The following is a 25,435-nucleotide window of genomic DNA, read 5'->3' as shown; positions in this document are numbered from 1 at the left end:
GCTTTATATAAAAGATGAATCTTTTACTTAAAATTTCCATGGTATACTTTATAGGAGATTAAAGTTTTTATAGCAAAAATTGGGAAATTTTTTTTATCCGTGAGAGAGACAGTTTCTACCATCTAGAATCAAAATCTAGTTAATAGAATGAACTGCTTCTAATCAGAACACAGTCATCATGTGGACATTGATGCAATGTAAAGCAACATGACATTGCAAATTCTGCTATCAGAGCTTTAGAAATGTGTAATGTATATGTGCATATATAGATGTAACAACAAACTTCCATCATCTTCTTTAATTTTCCTTTTATCTTGTGAGGGAAAGAATAGTCTGGCTGTGTTTCAAAAATCTCCTAATTAACAAGGAAACTCATCCAGTCACCATTGTGAGAAGTAGTGGAAAGGTGTGAACATTGGCAGGCAGTGTGAAGGCTCTCCCCTAGCAGACAGCCCCAGAACACTGAGAGCTGCATCTTCTTCTTCTTCTTCTTCTTCTTCTTCTTCTTCTTCTTCTTCTTCTTCTTCTTCTTCTTCTTCTTCATCTTGACTGTGTTATGTTGCACTTAGAACTGTTAGGTCGTACGATCTTTAAAATATAACAGATGAGGAAACACATTTTTTTGTCTGTGCAATTTGAACATTTAAGGAAACTTTTAAAATGACAAACAAACCAGTAGTATAAGGAAGCATTTCTTTTCAGATAAGCAACATGTACATCAGTAGGATAGCAGGGCTTTAAAAGATTCTTATTATTAAAAATATTACCAGCGGGGCAGTGATGGCTCACACCTTTCATCCCAGCACTCGGGAGGCAGAGGCAAGTGGATCTCTGTGAGTTCGAGGCCAGCCTGGTCTACAGAGTGAGATCCAGGACAGGCACCAAAACTACGCAGAGAAACCCTGTCACAGAAAAAAAAAAAAAAAAGATTACCAATATGTTTTGACTAATACATGGCACAAAATTTGTAGATTCATAGACTGAAACAATGGAACAGAGCTAACAGATGACAATAAACAGAAATAAATATGAAGTACTGAACTTCATTTCTAAAACTCAGCTCTGGGTCATGTAAGATGAGGAAGAGGACTCAGAGTCTAGCTCAGTGTAGAGTTCTTGACCAGCAGGCACATGACCCTGGGTCCAACCCCCTCATCACAAAAACAACAATAAAAAAGTCAAATCAGGGAAAAACAAAACAAAACCCACAACAAAATCTAGGATGAACTACGATAGCATTTTATGAGAAAAGACCCAGATGGTACATGCAATCTATAAGCTTACCTTCAAGTGAGGTTTTAAAATCTTAGCCTCAAATGCTTCATTACATTGAATTTGAAACATCAAAGTTTTTAAAAAGAAATACAAATTTTAAAAGTACTTCTTACAAAAAACACCCAGCCATCAAGTTTTTTAAAAGGAGGGTTGAGAATATAGTTTAACGTAGACTACTTGACTAGTATTGGTGGATAGACAAAATAAATAAAGATAAAAGGATCAAGGTGATGTCTAAGCAACAGCCAACTCAGTTTATAAATCCAGAAACTTCTACCTATGTTGGACTCGCAGATTTTCCCAATGAAGCGTAACAAAAATCAGTGAAAAGGGATTGGAGTTGACACCTGATGGTGCTTGGTGAATTGGGTCTGGGAAAATCAACTCTCATAAACAGCCTGTTCCTGACTGACCTCTACTCAGAATCATACCTGGAGTCACAGAGAAAATGGGAAGAATTGGCCAAGCTGAAGCTTCAGCTGCTGAGATCGAGGGGGCTGGGGTGTCAAGCTGATGCGTACGTAGTGGACACCCCGGGTTGTTGGGATGCCGTCCACTGAGAGGATCGCTTTAATCGTTATCTCCTGCCTTGCTGAGCAGTTTGAATGCTACCTACACTATGAGAGGACACTGAGTGGGATGCACATCTCTGATGACGGGGTGCGTGGCTGCTGCTTCTACTCCATCTCACCGTTGAACGTGGATAGGAGTCCTTGGATGTTGCGTTTATGAAAGTGACACACAGTCAGGTGAATGATGTGCCTGTCATCGTGAAAGCCAGCATTCTTACTCTGCGGGATCATGAGCAGCTGGAGAATAGGATTTGGGATGAACCTGAATCACAAAGTGTCAAAATCTGTCACTTACCTGCTGCAGAACCAGATGAAGATTTAAAGAGCAGACTGGACTCCTCAAGGCCAGGGTCCCATTCTTTCTGGTTGACTGAAACCAAAGCAAGGTCAGAGGTCACCTCTGCCCCTGGGATGTTGTGGATGTGGGGAACCCAGAAACTGTCACTCTCTGAACTGTAAATGATGCCTATCATTCAAGTTGAGAACCTCCAGGACCTTTTCCTGGGATAACTTATGTTCTAGAAAGCTGAAGAGAGGCTGAGCTCCACCACACACAGGAGATGGTCTCCAGGATGCAGGCCCAGATGCCAGTGCAGCGCGATGACAGTGACGGGGGACCCTCTGGCATCGTGTGCAACGTGAAGTTTGCATGTTAAAAGCACTCTTGGATAAAAAGAAAACATTCCAGATGAATGTCATAGCTTGAGTTTTTTTAAATTTGGATGTGTTCCCACCCGTATTTAAGTAACTATGTCTGAGGAGATCATTAATTTAAAAAATAAAAATAAAAAATAAAAAAAACTTATTGTGTGTGTGTGTGATAAAGTATTTTTAACAGTTGTGTGTCATTGCTATATTACAGTTTCTAGTTTGTGAGGTAAACTATCATTTTCTTCTTCCTTAACCACTAATATTGGGATTTATTTCTAAGAGTGGGTCCACGTGTCTACTTAGTAAATTCCCTTGATTTAACTGTCCTAACTTACTAATCATTGAGGGGCACTCTTGGTTTATATCTAGGATAATTTGATTTGCTCCAAGTTGCTCGTGTGTGGTGGCCTTGTGCCTGTGACAGAGAAAGCTGTGCGTACTTGGCAGCGGGGTATTTGCTTATTATAACGAAGTCACAGTTTGGAGACTCCTAACTTTATAATTGTGCAGACCACCTAAAACCAATTTTGCTGCTGGAGTTAATAGCCTGTTCATCCGCACATTACTGTTAACGAGGCAGAGCAGGGGAGACCTAGCCAACGAGATGCATATTTACACTTAAGTAGCTTTTCATAGCAGGCTCGGGTTGAATTTCAAGGCCTCTGGAGTCTGGTGCTAGATCAACTTAAAATCTTTGTGTAGAGAACTCACCATAAGGACATTTCTAAGACGGCTGCTGATTACGTTATGCTGTGGAGAAAATCAAAGCAGCTTCACACTAATAAGACTCTTTATACAATAAGAGTCAATAAACTATTTTTACTCAACTAAAAAAGCAATTTAAAAACACACTAAGCTTTTTGAATTTTATACTGCATCTTGATGCACATTCTGTAACTGCAGGTGCAGAGATCTGCCATGGTCGTGAGACTTATAGTCCCCGGCTAGCATGGCTCCAAAGCCAGGCTTGTCACTGGGCATTGCTTCTGCACAAACAGCCCCTTGAAGCCCAAATGCCTGCCAGGTTTTCCTCTAACTCTTTTTTTTTTTTGAATGATTTTCTGTTGCGAGGGAAACAGCGGTGCTGATGTTTTTATGCACAGGCCGCCTGTCTGTTTGCAGTCATGGCTGTTCCCTTTGGTGTTTGGGGTATAAATGTCTCTGTGTCCTGGAAGAATGTAAGGAGTTTCAGAGCTGGACCACAGGCAAGTGATCGGAGCCACACCGGGCCTAGGTTCTGGCACTCTGGCCTCCTTGCCCCTGCCCCGCCATCTTTCTGTCCTCCTATCTCCCAAGGTCAGTTAATGACTACAGAGCAGGGCCCAGTGAGGGAGACAGAGGTGTGGAGGGAGCGGGTGCCATTTTGTGCTTTCATTGCACCGTAGCTGAATAGTTCAGCAGAAGAAGGTGCTTGATTTATGAGGAAACCAGGATCTGGTTGTTGCCTCTATTTTTTTCCAATTTAAGCCAGAAATAATAGTACTAATAAAGTGAAACTTAAAAAGTTTCTTATAAAGATGTGCAACAGAAATTAATCTCTTTTTCGTTTTGAAAACGTTTAGTTGTGGAGAAATGGTTCCGTGTGTGAGAGCCTGTCTGCTCTTGCGGAGGCTCTGTTCGTTTCCAGCACTCAGAGGTGACTGTGAAAGCTGCCGCGTGTCGATTGTGATTGCCTGGCCTCCCTTTCAACTTATGCTGTTTTTTTTTTTTTAAACCAATTACACTTAGAAATTTTTTTTTTTTTAGCTGTAGATTTGTAAGTGTTTGTAAGAATCATATAAAAAGATCCTACTATGTACCATTTACCCAGTTTCCTCTATGGGAACACTTTACAAATCCATAGTCCATTATCACAACCAAGATGCTGTCATTGACACAAGATACAGGGCATTCATTGCTGGCACTACATGTGTCTTCCTACTGTCCTTCAGAGTCCTCTTCCTCTCTCTCGCCCCTCCAGCCTCAATAGTTGGTATCTGTTTTCAACCTCTGTAATATTTTCTTTTAAAGGATGTTATATAAATGAGCCATTCCATATATAGACCACTGGAATTTTTTTCCACTCAGAAACATCCTCCCGGGGTTCATTTGGGCCATTGAGTAGTTCATTTCTCTTTATTGGCAAGCAGTACTCCATTGGTTTAAGTATTATCTATTAAAGGGTGCCTGGGTTGTTTGTATTTTTTAGCTACTGTCTCTAAGGCTGTCATGAGCATCTGTATAAAGGCATTTTGTGAATATAAGACTTCATCTCTCTCAGGGGATCTGCTAGGTTATGTAGCAGTTGCGTGTTTAGTTTTAAATAAGAAACCAACAAAAAAACCTCTCACGGTGTCTGTACCTTTGTCCATTCCCCCCAGCAGTGTGAACACCCCAGCAGTGTGAACACCCCAGCAGTGTTAACAAACACCCCAGCAGTGTGAACATTCCAGCAGTGTGAACACCCTAGCAGTGTGAACACCCCAGTTTCTTTGCATCTTTGCCAGCATTTTGTATTGTTGCTGTTTTTATTTTTGTCATCTGATAGGTGTGATGAAAGTATTTCATGCCTTTGGGGATTGAACTTAGGGCCTCATGAATGTGAGGCAGTATACTCCCACTGAGCTACAGCCCCAGCCCTAGCCCTAGCCAATGGCTTTAACTCACATTCCCTAATGCTTAACGGTGTTGACCATCTTTTGATGAAAGTATCTGCCAGCTGTATATCCTTGTTGGTGAAATAGCTGACCACGAGCTTTGCCCACAAGCTTTGCTCACGAGCTTTGCCCACAAGCTTTGCCCACGAGCTTTGCCCACAAGTTTTGCCCACGAGCTTTGCCCGTTTTCTAATTAGCTTGTTTGTGTATTTACTGTTGGGTTTTGAACAAACCTGGCCTCAGTTTTGGCAGTGTGCTGTTGTTTTGACTCTGCTGTTTCCGCTTTCTTGATGCCCTGCTTGTCTGAACTCCCACAACCTTATTTCTGTGACTTATTGTAGCTTGGGAAGTCCTGTTCTGTTCTGAGTAGTTCTAGAACAAAATGAAGGTTCCCTAAACTCACTGATACTTAAAAATTCTTTTAAAGACATTATAAAATTTACCTGTTTGAAGTGTGAAGACCAGTAATTTATCCGTATTTTAATATATTCAGAAAGTTATGTAATCATCACCAGTGTGTAAATTTAGAATATTTTCATTTTTTCCCTCCAAAAGAAATACGTGTCTATTAGCATTCACTTCTCATCCCCCAACTCTCCCAATTCGCCAGCTCCTGGAAACCACAAATGTACATGCTGTCTTTATGAACCCACCTATATTCCAGGGCATTTTGTAAAGTTTCATCATGCCATGTGTGACCCTTCACATCTGGCTTCTTCCACTTGGCGCGTTTTAAAGAATCTTCCATGTTGTATAATACATTAGTCTTCATTTATCTCATGACTCTGTAAGTACTCAATTCTGTGTGTAACCTGTATTTTGTTTCCCTATTTATCAGCTGATGGACATTGTTTATACTTTTTTTGTGACTGTGAATAATGCTGCCATGCACATTTGTGTCCAGGGTTGCTTATGGATGTTTGTTTCTGTGGTGCTGGGGATCAAACCCAGGGCTGTGGGCATGGTAGGTAAATGTTCTTTCTTCCACTTAGAGGTTCCCCGGCCCTTAGAAGTAGTTTAGTTTTGCTTTAGTTTTGCTTTTCTTGGTGCATGTGTTCTCTTTCCTCTTGGGTGTGTACTAGGAGTGAAATTAGTTGCTGGATGAGATGGTAACTCTGTGCAGAGCACTTGCAAGCTGTCTCCTAATACTACTGTACATTTTATATCCCACCAGCAATGTGCAGGAGTTCCAACCCCCACGTCCCCACAATTCTTGGTATTTCATATTGTGGCTGCTTGTTATTTTGTTTTGAGCATCCTAGAGACATGACACATCTCTTTAGTTTTGATTCCTAATGCCATTGACTGATGATGTTGAGGGTTATTATATGTGCTGACTGGACACTTGAATTTCTCTGGAGAAGTGGCTACTTAAATCCCTTATCTATTTTTAGATTGGATAGTCTTTTGTTTGTTCATACCTTGTACTTTCACTTTCTTAATGGCGTCTACTATGGTATGAACGTTGTTGTTCCTCCATGGTTCCTATGTTAGAAATTAATTATTTAATTAATGATTAATTTAACTAACAATCAATTTAATTTCTAGTGTTACCGTATCAGACTTTGAGGTGTGATTAGGTACTGAGGCTCCACCCTTATGCTAGAGACTCGGGGGCACTCAGGGAGAGTAAAGGTGCCAAGAACAAAGACCTGTCTTCCAGGAACTGCCCACTAGTGTTTTCTTCCTGGACTTCTCAGCCTTCGGAACTGCAGAGTGTATTTATTCTGTTAGAAATTGTCCAGACTTTGGTATTTTTGTAGCAGTCTAACCGGAGTAAGATAGTGTCTTTTGAAGCACAAATGTTTGCCACATTTTATTCTGACCCTGTGCATTTTTCTAAGCATTTCCTCTGGAGGAATACCTAGTCTCTCCCCCTAGTTCCCTTAGTCTGTATGGATGAATGAATGTGCCCTCTTTCCTGGGAAAGGTGAGGTTCTTTATTATAAATTCCTTAACTTGTCTCAGCTTGCTAAGTTTCTGGATATTTTTACTTGCCTTTCTGAACCATACTCTGAAATGAAAAGGAGGAGGAGGAGGAAGAAGAAGCACCAAGGAGGAGGGGGAAGCAGGAGGAGGAGGGGGAGGGGGAGAGAGGAGGAGTGGGGAGGAAGAGGAGGAGGGGGGAGGAAGAGAAGAAAGAGGAGGAGGAGGGAGGAAGAGGAGGAGGAGGGGGAGGGGGAGAGAGGAGGAGTGGGGAGGAAGAGGAGGAGGAGAAAGAGGAGGAGGAAGAGGTCGAGAAAGAAGAGGAGGAGGAGAAAGAGGAGGAGGGGGGGAGGAGGAGGAATAGGGGGAGGAAGAGGAGAAGAAGGAGGAGGAGGAGTTGGTGAAGGAGAAGCCGCCACAACAGCAGCAGCAGCAGCAGCGCCCAGCATAGTAGAACACGCCTGTGATGCTAGCAGTTGGGAGGCTGGAGCCAGGGGGCTGTGAGTTTGGGAGCAATCCAAAATACACAGCAAGATCCTTCTTAGAACATACCAAAAAGTGAACCCAACGTTTCGCTGGGGCGATCTCTTCCACCTGATTCCTCCTACCCCTTCTTGCACTTTAATGCCAGGAATGATTTATCTCCCTCCTGCAACATCCCCGTCCTTTCCAGCTGTTCTTACTTTCTGACCTCTATAACTTCAAGTCTTTGTTGCCTGTTAAAGAAAGGGCAGGGCACCAGGCAATGGTGGCGCATGCCTTTAATCCCAGCACTCCGGAGGCAGAGGCAGGTGGATACCAGGCAGTGGTGGCGCAGGTCCTTAATCCCATTACTCGGAAGGCAGAGGCAGGTGGATCTCTGTGAGTTCGATGCAACGTGGTCTACAAAGTGTGTTGTTCTAGGACAGGCTCCAGGGCTACACAGAGAGACCCTGTCTCGAAAAACCAAAAATAAATAAATAAATAAAAGGGGGGGCAGGGCAGGGCACCGTGCCCAACTTTGTTTTTGCTTATGCTATCAAATGCTTTGGTGGCTTCTCTTTGCTGTCAACCTCTGGGTTTACTCCATCTGAGTTATCTCAACCCTCTCAGTGGTCTCCAAACCCCTGGACTCTCACTTTAAGTCAGCTACATGGTTTTCATTGTGGGGAAGTCTTGTCATCTAACTTACCTGTCCACAAACTTCTGGTGACTCATTTAGGTATCCATAGGACTTTCCACCCTAATATCCAAAGTCTCTTCTGACCCCTGTTTCCTGGCTTCTTTCCAGACTAGTTTGCTCCCAGAATGCCTGTCTTCTTCTATTTTCCCATGGAACGTCTGTATAAAATTCTCCCTCCCCTTCCACCAGAGGGCGCTCTCCAATCTCTAAATTCTATTTGTGACCCCTGTTCGTCTGTGTGGTTTGTGTTACTCTATCCTACATTGTAGCTGTTTAAAATAGATTTTCATATAGAGACTAGAGGCTTATCCATCCCTTGGTCCTCTCCAGCAAGTGACCCAAGGCTTTAGATATCCGGTATATCTTGCTTTTTTTGTTTGTTTGCTTGTAAGGAGTGTTATTGATTCGATATGGAGTGAAAAGAAGAACCCACATCCTTGGAAAAAGATCTGGAAAAGATTAGACAGAAAACATAGGTAGGCTGTAGAAGGTGAGTCAGAGAAAGTACTTTCATGCTGTAGCTGTGAGGTGAGCGAGAGAGCCCGGGTTTTTTTGAATGTCAGTATCACCTTTGAAAAGTAATCAGTGAACAGCGGATCTACTGCTGAGTGTTAAAATGGTAAGGGTTAAAAATGCAGACGGGGTGGAGTAAAAAGCAAAGTCACCTTAGCTGCCAGGCTGAATCGCCTCTTCTGAAGGCTGGCCCAGAATCGCTGTGAAGGGCGTTGTGTTTGCTTTCCGGGTGCAGAGCAGGAGAGGCGAATTGCAGAGAAACCCTGTCTCGAAAAACCAAAAAAAAAAAAAAAAAAAAAAAAAAAAAAGAAATTTGTAAACTAGAAAGCAATACATGTGAGTTGACCTTTACGGTTTAAAAATATTTCCAAATGTAGGTCGGTCTACAGCTTCCATCCTATTGACACTGCCCAGGTGGACTCTTCCATGGCTTTTGTGCTGCTCTTAGTGAATAACCCACCCAGGTCATAAAAATCTGTCATGGTACTGGAGAGATGGCTCAGTAGTTAAGAGCACATGCTGCTCTTGCAGAGGACCCGGGTTCAGTTCCCAGAACCCACACAGTGGCTCACAACCATCAGTAACTCCAGCTCCAGGTGACCCAGTGCCCTCCTCAGACCTCCATGGGCACCAGGCAGTGGTGCACATACATACACAGAAGCAAGACACAATAAAATAAAATACATAAATCTAAAGAACACTTTTAAAGTAAGTATCATGACCAAAATACATGTAGGGTTAAGGATAGATGCAGTTATGAGTTTGCATTAAAAAACCTTAAGTCCACCTGTTTATAAGGCTTTATTCATTATATGATTCATATTCTTTACTCTATTGGGTGTTCAAATAAGGAAAATTGTTTAAATATTTACCTGTTTTGGCTGGGTGACTGAGGAATAATTTTGCTTTATTACTTCTTCAGTCTGAGCAGAAAAGTCATATTCTTTATCATTTTATCTTTCCTTTTGAGTCATTTGGATTGACTTCTAAATATAAGCTGTTAAAAACTGACACATCATTCTCTATGTATTTCTACAACTTTATATACATATGAATACTTAATATATCATATGGATATATCTTTATATCACACATATTTTAAACTCTAGTCCTAATAGGACTCCTTTATTTGTAATTATAACTGCTTGATAATTCTAGTACTGATAGTCTCTGTGCATTTTTTAATGTTAGTGAAGGGGTAGACGTTGCCCTGAACACTATATACTCATCATTTCCTTTAATTCCCATGGAAACGTCATGGTACATATCAAAGAAGAAAATGAGACTTTAGTGGTTTGCTCAAGGCACACATTCCTAGGTAGGTGAGCCAAGGCTGGATCCCAGGCAGTCTGCCTCCAGGTCTGGCTCTTACCCACTGTCCCACCATCTTCAATGACTACGTGTCTTCAGTGGTGCCGATTAGAACCAAGCTGTGCACATGGTGTGTGTGCAGTGACATCCTGTCTCTGTTTTTATTGTGCAATGTGCCCAGAATGCTGTAACCCACAGCTGGTGTCCATTAATTATCATGATGTGGGAATTCAAAGACCATTCCCAGAGCCTCCTGTGTGCGAGGAATTACATAATTGTCATTAATTACTTGGTGATCTTTAAATTCTGGGACTTAAAAGGGATTTGTTATTTGGATATTCAGTGTAGTTATTTCCTATTCTAAAAGTTAGATCTGAAATAGAAGCAATGGAAGACTACAGTATATTTTCTGCCATAATTTCAGGAACATTTTTTCCATATTTAATCTTATGGCCCTCTAAAAGGAGGTGAGGAAGCAGTGTCCTTTTCTTTAAGCTTTTCTTTATATGGGAACATCATCATATTTATTGGGTGAGAAAAATGAATATGATTTTAAAGACTTTCTAGGAAAACTTTATTTTTAGGTTTTTGAAATTTATCGTATTTATTTATTTATTTATTTAGTGTGTGTGTGTGTGTGTGTGTGTGCGTGCGTGCACGCACACTCATGCATTTGTGCTGTGACACTATTGTGGAAGTCAGAGGACATCTTGTTGGAGTTGGTTCTCTCCTTCCGTTATGTGAGTCCCTAGGATTAACCTTTACCTGCTGATCCATCTTGCCAGCCCCTATTTTCATTTTTCCAATATCTTAAATGCATTACTGTATAACTGTACAGTGGAATACCACGTAGCTACTAATAAGAATGAATAGATAAACATATTCTGGCTAGGAGAGATGGCTACAATCTATTATCAAATTAGAAGAGTATTGGAAATATGTTCAGTACTCGGTTGTGTAAAAGTTATGTCTCTGTAAACCCATGGGAAAACATTTGCAGTAAGCCTGTTGTCTCCCAGTTACTCAATAGTCCAGTCGTCCCTCGCCTATTTGAAATCCTTCCTCAATCAAATGCCAAGGACTTGTCACTCTGTTTATTCAGTTCCTCTAGGAGTATCTGACGACTTTTCCATAATTTATTAATAGTTAGTGTCACAATAATGAGTTTCATTACAACATTTTCATACGTATATATCATTGCTCTTCCCTCACATTTGCTGCCCCATTCCTCTCCCTGACCCTCCTTAAGATGACTTTCAAAGTCATAGGAAGATCTACAGAGTTATCCTGATCTGAGGGAGTGGGCGGTACCTAATCAATGGTATAATTTATCTTCTTTTCACTTTTAACAAGTTGAATTTTTATTTCAATGTATTTCTGGACTACTGAGGAGAGAAACCAGGGCTTCATGCATTCTAGATAGGCAAATGCTCTACTGCTGAGCTATGCCCACAGCCAACCTTTCGCTTTTAAAAGCAAAACTCTCTAGATAACATTATTTAATTTCCAGCTTTTTACTTCCTGGCCGAAAATGGCTTTTATACATTTTTTGGGCTTTATAAGACTGCTTTTAGTGTTATAATATATGAATATGTGCCAGTAAGTTTTGATAACCTAAATGAAATGTAATTACTTTGAGAGAATAAATAAGCAACTCCACTCAGCAAGAAAAAGATAAGTGAAGTGGTCAGATATCTTTTTTAAATGTTTATGTTTTTTATACTAGCCACTACAGCAGTATGAAATGATAGCTCATTGTGCATTAATTTACATTCTCTGATGATGGTTTACATTTTCCCATCTATTTGTAAACTGGTTTTATGTTTTTAAAGAAATGTCTCTTGAGGTCATGTCCCTTACCCGTTTTAGAATCAAGTTGTGTCTTGCTGTTGAGTTGTTTAAGGCATACATCTGTTATGGGATGGATGCCTTGCACATAGGTGTTCCCGTTCTGTGTACTGAAGCTTTCAGTATGATGCTCTATTTGCCCAGACTGGTAGCATGGCATTTCCTCCCGTGTGTTCTTAATAGACTTACAGATTGATATCTGAAGTTTCAGTCTTAAAATTCTTTGAGTTAATGATTCAGTATGGAGGTAAAATACTGATATCTTTGGCTCTAATCCAGGACTACAGGACTCATTCTAGCCTGTTTTTTCTTTTAACAGTAATAGGGCTCTCGTCACCCAGCAGCCATTTTCTATTTGCTTGAATCTCCTCTGTAGATGTGGCTACTGCCTTTTGAAGTAGACATTCTCCTTCTTCAGAAACATTGCATTTTCTAGTTTTAACGTGGACAGTGATACCTCCATGTTCCCCATGGTGTAGGGAAATTGTGAGCAAATATTTTGTGTAGTCTCCAAGTTTCTAATTAACTTCCCGGAAGAAGAAAATTTGGAATTTTTTTTTAGGCATGTACATGTTGAGCATGATGCCCAAGAGCTTTCTTGAAAAAAAAAATGAAAAAGAATTTGCAAACAAGAAAAAAATCTTTATCTGCACTAATAAAATCAGCAGCGAACTCACTAGAGCACTAGCACAATGACTGGAGGCTGGATGTTTTATAGTAGGGCTATATAAACTGTTTGCTGCATACATGTCTAACCCATTCTCCTGTACTTCCCATGGACCCTGCAACCTGGCACCCTGGCACCTGTATTCCTTCCTCTCCGCCCCAGACACTTGTGTTCATATACGTGTCATTTTATCAGTGAGTGCTTGGCATGCTACCTTTCAAATGAGGGTTTCAATTATTTGTATCAGAAGTGGGCTTGGGGAGTGTTTGCTAGATGCAAACCTGTCTCATCGTTAGACAAGACCTTGGCAAAGGCTGGAAAGTCTAAAGCAAAAGCCTTCAGCATCGCTCTCAGCTTATTCTAATACAACAAATGATAGTGCTTTTGGAAAAGTAAATACTCTAGTTCATGCATCAAACTTTCTGGAATTCCCCGCTGGGAGGTATAACTGTATTGGCATCATAGGCTGAGATGACTGTGTATTTATGGCCTACAAGAAGCCCTAAATAATTCAGAGTACGAGTGTAAATGATGACACTCTAGCTAAAGTGTCAGACCAATAGTGACAAACATTAGTCCTTTACTGATTTTATTTTAATGAAGCCTGGGGCCACCCTTGTGGGGGGCCATCCCTCACCCCCACATTTCTCCAGAGTACTCTTGAGTAGAAGCAGCGGGAAGTATTAGTTAGAAGAATAGAGGGGAGAGAAAAAGATAGAAATTACGGGATAGCTTCGAGAGGGCCTGGATCCTAATCTATCAGGCCCTGACTGTCTCTGCCAAAGGGTTTTTGAAGGAATGCCAAGGGGTGGCGCTAAAGACCTCCGCCCAACACAGCCAAGTGCAGACCATCTCAGACACCTGGTACTCAAGCCCATGGTCCTGAGTACCATCATCCTCTTTATGCAGACCTGCTGAGTAAAGCCTAAATGGACTCCCACACACACTACAGCATTTTGAAGAATGGGCCTCTAGGAGCACCTGTGGGCATCTGGGTGCATACAAGCCTGTACCAAAATCACAGTGGCTTCCAAGTGATTCGAAACTTGTCACACAAATATATCCCAAGACTTGACTATAAGGGAGTGGAAGTATATAGTAACTGATATCAAGAGAATATCATGGCATGCCTAGGTTGTGAATAAAGCAAATAGTAAACTCACCTATCAAAAGAAGTACAGAGTATAAAGGACACAAATCCATGTCCTTTGGTGTCTTTGTCAAGAGCTGAAAAATGTAGGAGGATACTACTGTTGGACTCTTCTGAGCTCATCAAAAGCCCTGCTAGTGCCTAGGGACAGATTTAGTTGTGAAATGCAGAAAGGACACTGCAGTTTGAAAGGTTATTCTGTAGACCAGATCTTTGTTTGAAGTACCCAGAAGCATGAAGTAGTTCCTTCCTGAGCATACATGTTTTTAAAACTTATTCTTTTCCCCTCAAGTCTTCCTCCTCCTTTTTGTTTGTGACCCACAACATTTAGCTGGGGGTTGCCTGCAGGAGCATGGGTTGGGGGTTATATACTTGAACTAGGCGGGTACACCAGTGGCTGCATCAGTGTGGAATGTGCTCCCCATAACCTTGAGCTACCTATAGCTCCTTAGGGCGGGGGTGTCTTATGAGACCCTCCACCACCAATGGCGGCGTGCCCGAGGGCCCAGCCTTGTGCAGGCGGGAATGCTGCTGTGACCTCAGAGGCAGCGGCCATATCCTAACCAGGAGACAGCCTTTCTCAGCGCTCGCCCCCATCTTCCAGCTCCTCCCTTCTTCCTAATAGCCCTTCTGTGAGGTCCCCTGAGTCTCCGAGGGCTGATGTAATTGTCTGATTTAGGGCTGAGCCCTCAACGGTCACTTTTTTTTTTTTTTCAGCATCTTGACCAGTTGTGAGTCTCTTCATTAACCATCACCCACTACAAGCAGAAGCGTCTCTGAAAAGGCTGAGAGCACTAATTTGGTGTCATATTCAGAGGGCAGTTTGACATCATGTTCATTTAGGGATACAACAGTAAAGAGTGATGACCCCCTCACCCCCGCGCCCTGAGAAAACCGAATATAAGCTCTCATGTCATTAGTTTTGCTTGCCCTGCCCCCAGAACTAGGTGCTAGCCTACTGCTGCAGACAGTACAGTTTGGTTGCAATAGAGAGATAAAGTTGCAACTGTGCTGTAAGCGCTGTCTGTTGGCCGGCTTTCGCGGTGACAGATGGTGCTGAGAAAGAACACTTCTTGGTCAGGAAAGTCATTCCCGCCTCATCCAGCTGTGAGCCCTGTGAACTGCAGTACCAGCCTGCCAGGCAGGTGTGCCCACTGCGAAGCGGGGTAGCCAACTGCTTTCTTGTATTTTAGGCCCATTCCACGGGAGAAACCCAAATCTTGTCAAAGCCCGTGGCTGTCGAGATCACAGGCCCTGCAGGTAACCTGCCTCCGTGGTGATGCTGCATTTTAAGAGTGAAATACTCCACCGGGCGGTGGTGGCGCACGCCTTTAATCCCAGCACTCGGGAGGCAGAGCCAGGTGGATCTCTGTGAGTTCGAGGCCATCCTGGTCTACAGAGCGAGTTCCAGGAGAGGCTAAAAAGTTACACAGAGAAACCCTGTCTCGAAAAACCAAAAAGAAAAGAAAGAAAAGAAAAAAAGAGTAAAATACTCCTTCTTTGTGGGGTCTGTTTCAGTTCCTGTCTCTCCTCAGATTCAGGTTTGAAGGGAAGTTTATATGCTGCAGTGATCTCATCCCCTTCCTCCTCGGCTCCTCCTCCTCTTTTTCATTCTTTCTTGCTAATAAATGACTCCTGATCTTGTTCTCCTTGGGTGGCCCTCATAGAATTGTTATTTCTACCTTCATGTCATCCTCTTGTCCCATCATGGAATGAAATTTCTAGTGATCTAGATCACCAGGAAATAAATCTTTTTGGTCAAATAAAATGTAGTTGTGATATTGTGGTTTGAATTTTTTTTAATGTAAATGTGTCTTGCAGTTATGGACTTGATAGTTTAAACCCTCAGGTATTTTGACGTAAAGTTTAAAAGACATTTAAAAACCCGAAAACATTTGTCCTAGTTTGAACTTTTCTTAATCCAAGGTGGTGTCTGGGAAAATCAGTGTTCAGTATTGTTAAGTATATATGGTGCGGACCAGGAAGCTGACCGATTTAGTTTGTCACCACAGAGTCCCACACTGTCACAGCCCCTTCTCCCCTGGGCTCTTGCATTGCTCAACTGACAAGCTTCTGAGTATCTATCAACTGTCCTTAGGCATTCCTATGTACGATAGCTCTCTCTCTCTCTCTCTCTCTCTCTCCCCCCTCCCTCTCCCTCCCTCCCTGGATTTGAAGAGCTGTGTTCACTCTTTGTTAGACTGTAGAAGGAGTTCCTTTTTTCCTGTTTTGTAACTGGCTTTCTTCTGTCCCGGTGTCCACCACTTGGAACCTGGCTTGTTTACCTTGTCACGGTTTCCAGTCTGCTTCTGTATCCAGACTCTCACTGCCTGGCAGCTCTGTTTCCATTCATGTCTTTTCCTCCTTTTTCCTCTCCTGTGTGCTTCTAGATGTTGTCATCAAGTCAGCGTGGTGTGTGCTGGCTAGTCTGTTGTCAACCTGACACAAGCTTGAGTCATTTGGGAAGAGAGAATCTCAATTGAAAAATAAAGTCTAAGACTGCCTATCAGCAAGTCTGTGGGGCATTTTCTTGATTGATGATTGATGGGGGAGGGCCCAACTCACTATAGAGAGTGCTACCCAGACAGGTTGTCCTGTGTAAGGTTGTATAAGAAAGGTTGTCCTGTATATAGGTTGCATAAGAAAGCAGGCTGAGCAAGGCATGGGAAGCAAGCCAGTAAGCAACACTCCTTCATGACTTGTGTGCATTAGCTCCTGCCTCCAGGTTCCTGCTCTGCTTGAGATCTTGTCCTGACTTCCCTCAGTGATGGATTGTGATGGGGAACTGTAAGCTCAAACAAACCTGATCTTCTCTAGCTTGCTTTTGGTCATGTTTTATCATAGCACTAGAAATCCTGTGACAAAAATTGGCACCAGGTCATGAAGTTTCACTGTGACAGACCTGACCATGTTGTTTTGGGAGAACAGTGGACAGACTTTGGAACTTTGGGCTAGAAAATCCATTGAGTATTGAGAGCTCAGTAGACTGTTCTGTAGGAGCTTAGAAGATAAGAATGTTGAGAGCAGTGTAGACGCTGGAGGCCTGGCTTGTGATGTTTCAGAGGGAAGTTTGAGAGTCCCTTGAAGATTCTACGAGGGCTGTTTAACGTTTTGAATTAAGATTCTGTGGTCAGCTGGGGCTGAAAAATCTTCTGTAATTAACAAGAAACCAGCACCACTGAAGGAAAAACCTTCATTTTACTGAGACAATTGTTGCTGGCTAGCTGGAGCTGAGAAATTAGCCATGATTTAAAAGAGACCAGTATCGTTGAGGATCATAAACCTGGGACTGTTTCCTCAAGATCAATAAACAAAAGCTGTGATCCAGAGGGGGTCAAGGCTGCCTCTCATGATGGCAGCTGAACTTGGTAATGGGGTAAGAGTCACCCAGGTGGTGCTAGTTTTGAAGGCATAAAGGGATCATAGAGAGCAGCTGAGGCTCAACAGTGTGTGGTAGAGCTCTAGTCCCTCAGGAGATGCCATTGGTGGAGGCACAGCTTTCAGTAGTAGTGGAAGGCCCAGGATTGAGGGGATCCTGGAGGGAAGTTGAGGATTGGACACCATGTGACAGGGTCAATGTTCCTGAAGAGAGCCGAGGAGAAGCTGTTGGTGAAAGTGCAGCCCAGCTGCAGCACGTGCGCGCGCACGCGCACACACACACACACACACACACACACACACACACACACACACACACACACTTTGGAGATTCCAGTACCATGGGATGACCACCAAGGCAAGCAGCAGGTGTGGAAGGAAGCTAGTCTGCACCTAGAAAACAAGCAGTGTATGCTAACAATGGCAGAACCAGAGAAATGGAGCCCTTTGGAGGAGCCCAGAAGATGGTGAGGAAATCCAGAGGGCTGACCCTGAGCCTTTTGCTTGGGTTTTGCTTTGATTTAATTGTGACTTTTCCCTGGTTATTTCCTCTTGGGATAAGAAAGCATTTAACTTATTCATGATTTTACAGGGGCCCACAGTTAAGAGGCTTTGGAATTTTAGGGAGATTTTTGATATTTTGTTTTTGTTTTTTTTTTTTTTTGTTTTTCGAGACAGGGTTTCTCTGTGTAGCTTTGCTCCTTTTCCTGGAACTCACTTGGTAGCCCAGGCTGGCCTCGAACTCACAGAGATCCACCTGGCTCTGCCTCCCGAGTGCTGGGATTAAAGGCGTGCGCCACCACGGATTTGCACATTGAAAGATACTGGGTATTTTAAGGAGACTGAACTTTTCATGGGTCTGGAACTTGTAAAGTTATTTATGCCTTATATTGTGTTGTTAATATTAACATGAGATATGGGGATTAACAAGAAAGGAAAGGTGTTTGTCACATTGACGAGGGATCAATTGTGCTAGCTAGCTTTTTGTCAGATTGACATAAGCTGAAGTCATTTGGGGACAAGAACTATCAACTGAAAAATGTCTCCATAAAATTGGTTTGTAGGCACATCTGTAGGACATTTTCTTGATTGATGATTACTGGTTGATGTGAGAGGGTCCTATAAACATCTGTAAGCACACAGAGCTCTCTGTGAGTAGGGCCATACCTGGACAGGAGGTCTTGGGTTCTATAAGAAAGCAGGCTGAGAAAGCCAGGAAGCAGCACCCCTCCATGGCCTCTGCACCAGTTCCTGACTCCAGGTTCCTGTCCTGTTTGAGTTCCTGTCCTGACTTCCCTCCGTGATGGGCTATCATGTGAAAGTGTAAGCTAAAATAAATCCTCTTTTCACCAACTTAATTTTGGTCATGGTATTTATCACATCAATAGAAACCCTAACTATGACATTGTGGCTTTTTCTTCAAACAGCCATCTGGTCAACCTGTAGTACTTCAGCATCATTGGATGTTATTGTAGGCCAGTATTCAGGGACTAGCTCTGAACCATAGTCTCAAGGAAAAGGTGCTTCTGAATTTGAGCCAGGGATATGTCTGGAGATTTAACCTCTACACAGGCTTTACCTTATCTCTCATGAAGTGTGTGACCAATACTAAGAATATCTCTTATTTTAAATAATGGGAGGCAATTTCCTATATTTACGTCCTCTTAGAGGGTTACAGTCATTTTATTGGTCTTCCAGGGGTATTCAATTGATAGTCCCAGATATTTGAGGCCCAAAGAACATTCAAGTTCTTCTATGACGACATCTTTAATCTGACAACTATTCAGAGCCGTCATCACATCTGTTCATCTAGTGTTGCGGTAGACATGTACGCTCTTTCTTTTACTAGAATAGATGTTCTCGATGGTGCAGGGGGAGTGGGAATCTATGTGTCATCTTCACATTCTCCTTTTTCTCTAGTGCCCATAAGACATGCCTTGTATGGTTGCCTCCAAAATAATTCTGTTAAATGAAATGACCTGCTTTCTCCCAGGCCCCTCAGGTCCCTTTTGTAGCTGGTGACTGATGTTACTTGAGAGCCCCGCCAGAGGTGTCTCTTTGTACCTGTTCACATTAAACTCTGGTCTGGCAAAACTTCCTAAATTCCCCTGCAGTTTCACCCCCAAAAGTCTAGCTATTGCTGCATGGGAGAATTTACTGTCAAGCAGAAACCCTGTGAAGTTATTGTATAGTTTTCTTTTCAGGATCTTTTTAAAGTATATAATTTAGAGGCAGAGGTGGGTGGATCCCTGAGTTTGAGGCCAGCCTGGTCTACAGAATGAATTCCAAGACAGCCAGAGCTACACAGAGAATCCCTGTCTCGAAAAAAAAAAAATATATATATATATATATATATATATATATACATATATAATTTACAATAGATAATCTTTACTCCACACTTAGGGAAAATATTCACTTCTTTCTCACATATTTTTTTCCTCTGAGTCAGTTCATGCCTCATAATGAAACAGCCCCAGTATTTTTAAAGTGATTTTCCTTACTTTTTAAAGTTAATGCATAAAATAATGGATTTTGTTATAGCTGTTTATGTATTGTGCATCATCGTACCTTGCACATATTTATCCCCCATTGACCTCTCTTGTCCTCTCCCAACTAGCCTCCCCCCTCCCCACAAATAATCCTCTTTTGCTTTCACATAGATGTACATAGATAGTTAAGTCTAGATTCTACCTGTGAGAAAACATCAATAGTTGTTTCTTTTAAAAACAACTTTCGCCGGGCGGTGGTGGCGCACGCCTTTAATCCCAGCACTCGGGAGGCAGAGCCAGGCGGATCTCTGTGAGTTCGAGGCCAGCCTGGGCTACCAAGTGAGTTCCAGGAAAAGGCACAAAGCTACACAGAGAAACCAAAAAAAAAAAAAAAAAAAACAACTTTCTTTTTTTTTTGAGACAGGGTCTCACTATACAGCTCTGCCTGTCCTGGAACTCACTGTGTAGACCAAGCTGGTCTGGAACTCACTGTGTGGACCAGGCTGGTCTGGAACTCATAGAGATCCTCCTGCTTCTGCCTCCTGAGTGCTGGGATTAAAGTCATGTGCCACTATAGCAGCTAAAAACAGCTTTGTACAGACATAATTCACATATCATACGGTTTATCCATTTAAAGTATGTAATTAAATGGTTTTTATTGTCTTCACAGAACTGTGCAGCAATCACCACAATCTAATTTGAGACCATTTCCTTTCTGCCCAAAGAAGCCCAGTGCCCATTGGTATTCGCTCTCCATTTCCCCGGTCCAGTCAAGGCAGCCGCCAACCTACTTTCTGTGTCTACCAATGCTGAACATTTCCTGTAAATGGAATCATTCCATGTGATTTTGAAAATGACTTCCTTCACTCAATACTACTGATTTTTAAATACTCTGATATTTATAGCATCTTCTCAGAATAGATCCAGCTTCCAGCTCTCAAGTTCCTCTGTGGCCTGGTTTTATTGTGGTATTTGGTTAAGTTGCAAAAGATATGATCACATATCAAATAACATTATCTGCCAGTAAAAATGCATATGGCTCTGTTTCAGGATTAAGAGAATTTTGCCCAAGATATGGTAATAGTTTTATAGTCCATAATGCTGATCAAAATGTGGCCAAATAAACTGGGATAGAACAGAATTTCAGAGTATTCACGCTGACTATCTTCTATTGGGTTATTTGAGGCGTTGGGCCATTTAATTCCTGAAGTGGTCATGTAGTTCATCTTCCTCTAGTTGCTGTCCTTTTACAGGCTGTAGACTGCTGGTTACTCAAGGTCAAATAGCTGGTTAATGGCTGAGCCAGTTGTAGCAAAAGGAGAATCTCTATTTCTAATCCAAGGTGTTTCACTTCTTTTTAGCCCTGGTTCTTGCAGTTGCCTGAGTTCCTTAAACAGAGATAGGGATTCAGTTATATTTATGGGAGAGAAAATTCCAGAAGTGTGAAAAATGAAAGAAAGCAGGTGAGCTGTGAGCAGCTCTAAGATGAGAGGTGGAGGAGTGAGTGGAGTATCATTCCAGCATGAGGGGCAGGTGCATGTCCTTGGCCAAGTGTAGTATCTCCAACGGGAGAGAGGAAGGCCCCCAGGAAAGGAAGCTTACTTGCTTGGCGACCTTCCCCCCCATTATCGATGAGCAGCCATCTTGGAGAGTTAGCCCATCCATAGTCCTGAGTTGCATCACCATGATTCACACTTGGAGAGACCAGAGTCTGATTTCAAGCCCTGAAAGATTTCATCCAAACTTGCAAGTAGTGGGAGAAAATCCAGAAAGTTTCAGAATATAAGTAATTTGCAATCGACAGGCAGGATCTTTCACCCCCTCTATGATGTTTCTTGCTGGTCTCAGCCATGACACAGTAGTTAAGTAAACAAAGGAGATTTTCTAATTCTCCTGTAGAGACATGGACATGGATATGCTGACTCTGTTCTTTGGAGAACAACCTTGAAAATAGCATCTAGCTGGTGGCTGTAATTGATCAAATGATAGTTTGTATTTTGTTTTATTGTTCAAGTGTCATTTTCTGGAATAAAGATGTTACTGTGTCATTTAATTAGTTGCCATGCATTTGAAGATTCTGGAAAATCTGGCAGTTTTTGGATTTTTGTGGTTTTAAAGACTTGTTCTGTATGGCTTGGGGCTAGGGTTAGAGAATCATGAGGACGGAAATGCAATGGAAGATGGGTGCCTCATTTTCTACCAACAACTGGAAGAACAAGGCAGCAGCAAGGGAGTGTGGTGTTTCATCTCATTCACAGCTGTTCTCATTACAGCTTCTGTAATGCCAGAGTGTTTGCGTTTTGTGAGAAGTATACAATTGTGTCTAGACAATGGTGTTAAACAGTTGAATATGAAAATACAATCAATCATGAACATACTTCATAGGCAGTTATAAGTGCATGGTTAGCAGTAGTAACCCATAGATTTGATGCCTACAATTTGCCCTTTGCTTTTGCATATGTGACTCTGTCCTGACCAAGATTTCAATCAATTAGCTTGGCTTGCACAGTCTTCCATGTTGTTAGCTCCCCAGCCATCAATCTCTAGATTTTTATATCTAATGATTTTATTGACTTTTCCATGTGCATATCTGAGAAATATCAAATTCAATAAAAAATGAAACCGCTCACATGGCCTTTCTGATTGAGCCTGGCTCTCATCCAGTGCTCTCTTACTAGGTGAATGGTTCTGTCCTTCAGCAGCCATCTACTGTGCCAAACCAGAAGCCTAGGTCTTGCCCTTAAACCATCCTTTCCCTTTCCCCATAAGAAATATGACAACGTCATCTCAATTTTACTTCTTATGTAGCTCTGAGTTCATCTGCTTCTGTCTTCCTCCACCACTCCTGTACAAGCTTTCTAGCATCATCAGTTCATACTGCTCCAGAATGAGCATGCACACAGCGAGCAAGTTCATAGGAAAGCCAATAGATGTTGATTAGGCGTTGTCCAATACCAATGATCAGTGGAAGCGATTACTCCGTCCTGAAGGACCCCAGGAAGGCATCCTGGGAAGAACAGGCTAAATGTCCCTTTTCTGAATGCTTACTATTAGAAGTGTTCTAATTTAAGTTTCCTACACACCTGTGCACACATGTGATCCCACACATATGTAAACACATAGCACACATACACCCATCTCCACACATGTACACATGCAAAAAAATTTCCTGGGGGTCTTTGGAATATTTGCATAGACTGGAGAGCTCTCAAACAGTTGTGAATAAGGGGATATTTTTAATTTCAGATTTTTTTATTTTAAATATAATTCTTTATTGGTTCTTTGGAAAGTTCACATCATGCACCTCAATCCTGCTCACCTCCCAGTCCCTCCGTATCCACCACTCACCCTGGCAGTATGTCCCACAAAAAAAAAAAATAATTAATTAAAAACAAAACAATAAACAAACAGAAAACCCACCTCACTCCTCCATCTTCAACACCTCTTCATTCATCCTAGTGGCCCTGGGTGCTGTGGTGTGTCACACAGCACACCCTTTGTCCAATCAGCCCCACCTGCAAAATGTTCATTGCAGTAAGTCACAGGTCTGGTTCAAGGCCTCTGGTTTCCGGCTCACCATCATCACTGGGTCCTCATCGAAATGCCTCTCAGATATCCTGTTGTTGCCCCGAGTCATGGAGATCCTGCCATTATCAGTCCACAGGACTAGTCCCTTCGCAGACTATGACCAGTAGGCCATAGATCGGGCAGCTGTTAGGGCGGACCAACCCAAGGCCCAGGATGTGGGTCTGGGTGGTAGCTGAGCTGGTCTGTCTGGGCCATGGGGACCACCCCCTCAGGTGAGGAGTTCAGATTTTTAACTAGGGTGTTCAACTTGTAATTGATTTACCTGGTTTTAAATTACTAAACTAAACCCATAGTCTGGTAATTATTGATCTCTGTACCTCTAGCACATAGTAGGTTTTTAACATGTGTTGAATGACTCAAGGAGCTGCCAGTTTAGAGATGAGAAGGAAGAAAGACAGTTTAGTCTTGTTTTTAACAATGCCACGGTGTAAACTATGTCTATTTCCCCTTTCCCTAGTTGACTCCTCAGTTGCAAAAGTTAATTTGGTCATGTCACATTCTGCTATTGCAACTCAAAAACTATGTTATTTATAAATACGAAGGCACTGACCTTGCCTTTCCAATGCTGAAGTATGCAGTGGGGGAACTGAGCCAGCCCTTTATTCACTAGGGTATCCATACTATTCTAGGAGCGTACTGACAAGCTTGGGGTTTGCTGGGGCTCCTTGCATTTTCTATGGGTTTTTGTTTTTGTTTTTTTACTTTTTGAGCTACTTCTGGAATTGTGGAAATCTCCACCAAAGAGTGATAAAGGCCAGAGAGAGGAAGTAAACTCATTTAAATGCACAAGCTGCTTCTGCGCAACCCTGGCAAAGGTGTGGTTAGGAAGATTAAAATTGTGTTTAAAAAAAGAAAAGAAAAATGTGCATTTGGGTCCCGGAAGATGGCTCAGGAGTAAAGAGCTCACATTGCTCTTGCAGAAGACCTGATTTTGGTCCCCAGCATCCATGTTGGGTGGCTCACAAGGGCCTGTAATTCTAGCTGTAAGGGATCTGATGCCATCTTCTGGGCCCTCCAGGCATCTGTACTCATGTGCACATACCCAAGCAGAGACACACACAAATACACATAGTCTGTTTACAATAAATCTAAAATAGATAAACAAAGGTGCATTTTCCCCTGTGGATTTCAGAACTTAGTAGTATGAGTTCTCACCCTCATTTCCACAGATAATTGAGAGATGGCTGACAGCATGTGTCAATTATTTTAGGTGTTTTCCTGACAGTTACAGTCTTGTAATTTGTTTTTAAAAGAACCCAAGTTTTTAATCTATAGGTGTATGAGTTATCTTTTCATCACTAGCCTACGTCTAAAGGAAAGGAAGTTCGTTTGCTTCCTAATTTTGGAAATTCAGAGTCCAAGATTGAGTGGCCTCAGTTTGACTTTCGGTGAAGGCAGTGGAGGCGGGGACACACACACATACACACACACACACACACACACACACACACACACACACACACACACACACACAAAATACACACAAATGCTGGGTATATGTGGCATCTCCAAAGACCTGAGAGCCCCCCACTACGCTTCTTAGTTTCCAGTGCCTCTCAACAGTGCCACCTAGAGACAGAACTTTTTTATTCTTCTCTCATGTACTACATCCCAACCCCAACTTCTCCTCCCTCCACTTCTCCCAGCCTCTCCCTCCCCTCCCCTCTCCCCCAGATCCATTGCCCCTCCAATCAAATCAGAAGACACACAAGATGTATTATCCACATTCTGAGATAACCTGCAAGTTAGAGACTAGCAGAATGAAAGGGTTAAAAGGTCACTTTTATAGAAGAATCGTTATGCCTAAACACAAATATTCCTTAACGTAAGAGAATGAATGTGACGAGGTGTATGAATGACTCTTGTCATTGAGGTCCTTTAAGGGAGGGAAAGCGGTTTTTTTTTTTTTTTTGCATTTCAACAACTTTATTGAAAGGTATATTCCTTAGTCAAAACATAATGGTAGTTGGCTAGTTTACTTCAGTCACTCAAAATCAACATTGTTTTCAAATGGAGGCATATCAGCCTTCAGAAAGGAAAGCGGTTTTTATCCTCAGGAAAGTCTAAGGGATTAGGCCTGGGTCATTGTAAGGGCAAAGATGGTCTTCCACAAGTTCAGCCTTGCAGTCCTTTAGCTGGCTCTAAGGTAAATCTGTCATATTTAAACCTTAGAAAAGAGAACAAACTGGTTGTCTAATTTCTGATTTTTAATAGACAAGAGATTTATGTCGATGAAAGTTCTTTTTTATTTTTTTCTGTTTATTTA

The 25,435-nt window shown here is 42.1% G+C and overlaps 1 protein-coding gene and 1 pseudogene across 5 annotated transcripts in view; both read left to right on the top strand.

The window, feature by feature from the left end:
• The window catches only part of Frmd5 (FERM domain containing 5), a 278,946-nt gene that overhangs the window by 110,043 nt on the left and 143,468 nt on the right, over positions 1-25,435 (top strand). The gene's annotated exons all lie outside the window — the stretch shown is intronic.
• On the top strand, positions 948-7,176 carry LOC128100527 (septin-2-like; annotated as a pseudogene).

The sequence above is a fragment of the Peromyscus californicus genome, unplaced genomic scaffold (genome assembly GCF_007827085.1).
Source record: "Peromyscus californicus insignis strain IS unplaced genomic scaffold, ASM782708v3 Scaffold_7__1_contigs__length_154581171, whole genome shotgun sequence".
In the NCBI taxonomy this organism is placed as follows: domain Eukaryota; kingdom Metazoa; phylum Chordata; class Mammalia; order Rodentia; family Cricetidae; genus Peromyscus; species Peromyscus californicus.
This window is presented reverse-complemented; position numbering and strand designations above follow the sequence as displayed.